Below are 6,269 nucleotides of genomic sequence, written 5' to 3'. Positions count from 1 at the left end.
AGCGGCGAGGGGGAGGAGGGAGGGCGGGGAGCGCCCCGGGGCGCTCCCCGCCCTCCCTCCTCCCCCTCGCCGCTGAGGCGGGAAGAGGGCGGGTGGCAGCCGCAGCCCCTCAGGCTCGCCTCAGCTCTTCCTCCCGCACTTACACGGTTGCATCCGACTAAACGTTTCCAGTACAAGTAGAGTAGTACCAACTACGGTGCAAAAGACCTAATTTGGATACCTGGGCTCATTCTAGTCACCGAGGGTTGAGGTCTGAGTTGAAGCTGTATGAAGACCCCCTAGTCTAGGGGCAGTCTTTGAAAGAGCTTGGCCTGCTTGGCCTAACAGAACAAAGACTAGAAGAGGAAAGTTCTAGTTTTTTTCCTTCATAATTGCTTCATAAATAAATCAGTGGAGTAAATGCAAAAGGACACAGCTGGTATAAGAACAAATGGATAGAAAATGTCAGCAAGTAGGCTCTCCGTGAGAGAGCTGCAGTGAAAACAAGAGCCACTGAATTGAGTCTTGCTTTCCTGATGCATATTCAGTCAATTAACAACCATGGAAAGTGCATTTCAGCCTTATAGCAGGAACTTAGTAGCCTTGCTCAAAGAGTAATGAATAAAGCTAATGTGCTATATTGTCTGACCATAGACTAATTGGTGTTTGAAAAAGGGCTAGATACTACTATGACTTGCATATGTAAAGACTACCTGACTGTGTTATAGGTTCATTGAATCTCAGAATAAGTGGGGTGGGAAGGGACCTCAGGGAGTCTGTAGTCTAACCTCATGCTCAAAGCAAGCTCAGCCATGAACTAAGACCAGGTTACTCAGGTCTTCATTCAGTCTTGAAGACCTCCAAGAACAGAGACTGGACAGTCTCCCCAGGCAGCCTGCTCTACAGCCTGACTGTCCTCACAGGGAGGAATCTTTTCCCTTTTGATCCACTCTGAGCTATTCTCATTTCAATTTGTGCCTGGTGTCTCTTATCCTCCCACCATGCCCCACTACAAGGAGCCTGACCCTATTTTCTTTATAAACTCTCTGTAGGTACCAGGAAGGTGGAGGCCTTCTTTTAGGTCCCCACAAAGCTTTCTCTTCTCCTGGTTGAGCAAGCTCAGTTTCCTCAGCCTCTCCTCACAGAGCAAGTGCTCCAGCTCTCAAACATCTTGGTGTCCCTCTGCCGAACTCTCCAGTTTATCCATGTCTTTCAGGTATTGGGGAGCCCAGAACTGAACCAGAGTGTTTAAATACAGTCTAGCTTGTGCAGAGTAGAATGGGATAATCACTTCCCTCCATCTGCTGGCCATGCTCCTGTTAATACAGCCCAGGATGCTGCTGGCCCATGCTCAGCTTGCTCTCTGCCAAGACCCCCAGGTCCTTCTCAGCAGAGCTGCTCCCTGGCCTGTATCATTGCAAGGGGCTATTGCTTCCTACATGCGGCACTTCACGTTTGCCCTTGTTGAATTTCATAAGTTCCCTGTCACCCCATTCCTCTAGGCTCTCTGAATGGCAGCCCTGCACTTGAGCACACCAGGTGGTCCCCCACAGTTCGGGGTCATCCGGAAACTTTATAGAGTGTACTCTACTGCCTCCACCTAACTGATAAATATGTTAAACAAGACAGGTCCAAATATAAACATGTTACTTTGTTAGTACAGATAACTATGTATAGGAATAGGCAGAGTGTGAACATACTTTACTCCTTTCTGGAATAAGGAAAGTGACTGTTGCTGAGGTCACTGCATCCTAGCGATGTAATACTGCTAAGTAGTATGGCCTTTGATTCTGTTTTTCTACTCATACCATCATCCTTACATCTTTATCTAATAAAGTACAGTGAGTGCAACATTCTCTTTTATCACTAAGCAGAACATGCAAGTAAAAACTATCTGTACTAGTTATTGAATACAATACATAGAAATATGACGTAAGTGGGACTGAAACAGTTCTACCTTAAGCTCCCATTGCATATCACTAGGTTTCTAATATCCAGTATTGTCATTGTCTGAGGTCTTGAAGTACAGTTATTTTCTTATATGATGAATATCATACTAAATACTGTACTTGTATATTAACACCATGTATGAACTAGAACCACTCAGAAATTAACACCAAATACCTGAAGCATACACTTCAATTGACCTCAGGCAGTTTTACCCTATATTGTACGCTAATGTCATTTAGATGTTCAACATCAGCTAATCATTTCCACATGATCAATAAAGCTATATGCAAGCACTCACAGGAACCTGCAGGCATTGAGTGTTAATATTTTTCCCAGCAGCATAATGACAGACACCGCATTTTGGTAACCACTTCAGAGTGAATACATATATTATATATACACACACTTAAAATATTTTTTATCAATTAAATATAACTATTTATTTAGTGACAATACGTACTCGGTCCACAAACTCATATCTGCTATAATTTACTTGCAGTGTGGGTTGAAAGTAGTGTCTGATGGGGGATAATTGACTAAAGTAAGAAGTGGCATAAATAAAAGATCAAGACAAGAAGAGAACCTCAATGGAATACTGACATTTTTTCTAAAAACTCTGTAGTTGTCATTAACACATGTAAAAAGTTAGTGCCAATAGTCCAAAAATCAAGGTAAAAGAGGAAGAGATGCACTTGTTCTTCCTGAAGGAACAAGGAGGAAAAGCTAGTTTTGGCAGGTTTGGCTTTCATAAGTGCATCCTGCATAGTTATAATTTATATAGTGTGTCATACTGTTAGAAGTTGTGTAGTATGCCACAGAAAACAGGCAGATAGTAGGTCTTGGTGGTTAGACAATTCATATTTGCAAATAGATTCTGCTTTGACTTGTGCGCATGGCAGAAGGTTGGAAGTATGGGTTGTATTTCATGGGCCCAACTGTTCATCCATGATGTGACACAGCAGTGAAACTCATTTTTCATTGAGTGATTCCAAATTTGCACTGGTCTCCCTGAAAATGGTGTAAGCAGCACACAGCCGTGCAGAAGGTTTACACGCTTTGACTTTAGTATGGCTGCATGATAGTAGTAAGAAAAGTGGGTAAGAGTCTCAGATATTTTGCATATGTTGATAGATAAACTATTAGATACACCTGGGAGGAAGCCATTGCCCTTGTTGAAAGATACAGACACAAGTCAGGCCCAATTAACCTACCACAGTGACATCCAAGACAGTGACCAGGAACGCAATTCCAGAGCTCTGCCTTATTTACATCTCTAACAAGAAAATAAGTCTTTCCTATTATTTGGAAGCTAGCACTACCAAAACTGTAATTTCGTCTACAAGTAGTCTTATATGACAGGTTTGGGGGCTGTATCATTTATAGAGTCCTTGTTTATTAAAAAGGAGTTTTGAATAGTCCATCATCTTGCACTCCAATTTTTACCTTGCTTGAAGTAACAGCATAGCCGCAAAGGACATCTGAGTCAAGAAATATCTTTGCCCAAGATACGCATCTAAAGATTTTTTAAATTATGTAGTATTTATATTATTTGTATTGAATATTATAAGGCTTTCTGATATCAACACTGATTAGTATCAGAACATCAAAAACATATCAGAAAAATATATGCATTTAACTTACTAAAACAAGAGCTTTTAATTAGTATATATATCAATACATTTACAATAAATGTTTAAATTACATCAATACTATCCACTTAGAGGAAGCGCTATAAATACCACAAAACCTCAGAGGCTTGAAGCAGACTTGATATATTTTATTAATAGACTAAAAGATAACTCAGCCAAATTGCATGATTCAGTGTCTTGCTCTAGATAGCATAGCTCTTTCTGTGAGCAAGGAAACACTTCATAATAATCTTAAAATTATGAAAAGTCTACTGCATGAGCCAAAAGTCATTTCTGGCTTAAGTCCAGGGACTGCAGTGAAGTTGAGTAGTTTTTAAATGATGAAATCAAATCCAGTTCTGCTACAGTTAAGAAATTGTCTGTTACGTACATCCAGAAATTTTATGTCACCTGAAGGAGCAATCTTCAGGACACACACAGGAGGATATAATTAAACAACACAAAGGCAATAAATATTCAAAAGGCACCAAAGTTCAGTGTTTTTTCTTGTTTTAGGGTAAAATTAATACTTGCTCCACTATATAGATGTAATTAGCTCAGTTTGAAACTATTATTATAAAATAATTCTTCAAAACAAACATATTTTGGAATCTTACTATCATAAAATAACAAGCTACAGTAAATTCAGATTCTTTTATTATTTTTCATATTTTTCTTTACTGGTACTTGTCTTTTCTAGCACATGGCATTGGACTGGTTTAGCATGAAGAGGTATTATGTCTTAATTCAGAAAGATTGGTGCTGTAATACAGGTAAATATAGTTTACAAATTAAGAAATCATGATTTAATATCATCAGTGGAGGTTAAGCTGGGTATACTTCAGCTGTGTTCTGACTTTTCCTGTGAGACATCACCATTTTGGAGGACACAAAACACCTCATAGGACTGGGGCTGTTACCTGAGCTTTATTTACAGCACAGCTTTAAATAGCCATGCCACATGAAGGCAGTGATCCTTCAGAGGGTAATCAAAGAGACTGCTCATGTGGGTTTGTACTAAGCACGTACCAACATATTTGGACTGAGACTTCACCACATATTTCTTAAAGCAGCATGAGAAGCGTCATGATTATAGAGTTTACTTACCCACATTGCATTTAGCTCCCACTGAGCTCACTTGTCAGTTTAATTTAGTTTCAGACACCCAAATTAATCTCATTCATGACCAAGATAGAGTGCTTACAATTGACTGCTGCTGGAAGCACTGATCTGGGTACAGGTTGTATCCCAGACCTTATATCAGATCAAGAGCAGTGATCCATCTAAAGCCAAACCTAGGAAATGTTGCAATGTTTTTCTGATGCCACTACTCAGGAAAAAGAGCTACAGGTCAGAAATACAAGTGCCCAGCAGAGAAATGGTGCTGCAGAAAACAAACAGGCCAAGTGGATGAACACACGTCACATTAGTACCACCTCCAACAATGATATATACACTGCTGCTCTGGAGGATTTAAAAATCCCAGAGACCTGGGCTTGACCTGTCCATAAAGGAAGTTCCCTATGAACTCCTGCAGTTTTGTGACTGAAATCTTACCTTCTTTGGGAGAACAAACAGCTTTTGAATTATTTGTTTTATCCTGGTGTAACTGTGGTATTTTGAAAATCACTGATTTTTCTTGAATCTTTGAGTTTTTGTACCTGCTTGAGTAACATCCAACGTCTTTAAAGATTTATGAATTTCTCCTAAAATAAAACTCCAGTGCTTTAAACTTGCAGAAGCTTTACATCAATGACAACACAGGATTGTTACATTACCCACAGTGTTTATCCTTTTTTGAAAAACTCCTCTGCTATTTTGAGCATCTTTTGATTAAAGATTCTAAATATATTTAGAAATCTATACTTCTGACACTTTTGACTTTGACTCTTTCTGATCAAGAAGGTTTTACTCAATATAGAAGACTTTTTCAAGTCACCAGTTTCAGAATGTAAATATGGGCCCTGAATAGAGTTGGGCTTTTTCAGATAAGGTTTGCATTTGAATCAAACCTCCTGAAGTCATTGGGCAACCACCCCTTTCTTTGCTTTAGCAGTTACCAGGATAGCAGGGGACAGCAAGGGCCAGCTGTCTCCCCAAGAGCAGGAAGCTGAGCACAAGAAGACAGAGAGCAGGGCAGGGGTCTCACCAGCCAGGGCCTGTCCTACAGTACCTGAGCAAGGAGAGCAGGCATCTACAGCAGCAGAGCAGGTCCGAGGCTGTGCTGGGAACACAACTCAGCGTTCAGTCCACCAACAGCCACCACAATCAGGCACATCTACAATGAAAAAAACAGGTCTGAGATCAAGCTAGGAAGTCAGCCTGCAGGTCAGGGTCCACAACAAGGCGCAGGCAGGAGTACAACATAACAACTACCCAACAGACAGGCAGAGCTACAACAGGGCTCAAATAAGGACTGAGGGCTCAGAGCTGAGCTTAAATGGGCCCCCGGGCAGGGTGTGGGTGAGGACCCAGGTGAGGCTGGTCAGGGCTATTACAGCCTGCTGGTGCACTCAGCATATAAACTCTTACAACTGCTGGAGGAGTTTGGTTATACAGAAGATCTGCTTGTATGAGAGCCTATGTAAAGAGCATATACTAGTCTATAGGCTTTAATAATTTATGAAGGTTGCTGATCTATTTTTTTTCTGACTAAGTATAAATTAGTTCAGATTTTCTTTAAGGTGTTGTATAATAGCTGAACCAACTGTA

This window comes from Gymnogyps californianus, chromosome 8 (assembly GCF_018139145.2).
Source record: "Gymnogyps californianus isolate 813 chromosome 8, ASM1813914v2, whole genome shotgun sequence".
Lineage (NCBI taxonomy): Eukaryota > Metazoa > Chordata > Aves > Accipitriformes > Cathartidae > Gymnogyps > Gymnogyps californianus.
Note: the sequence above shows the minus strand (reverse complement) of the source record.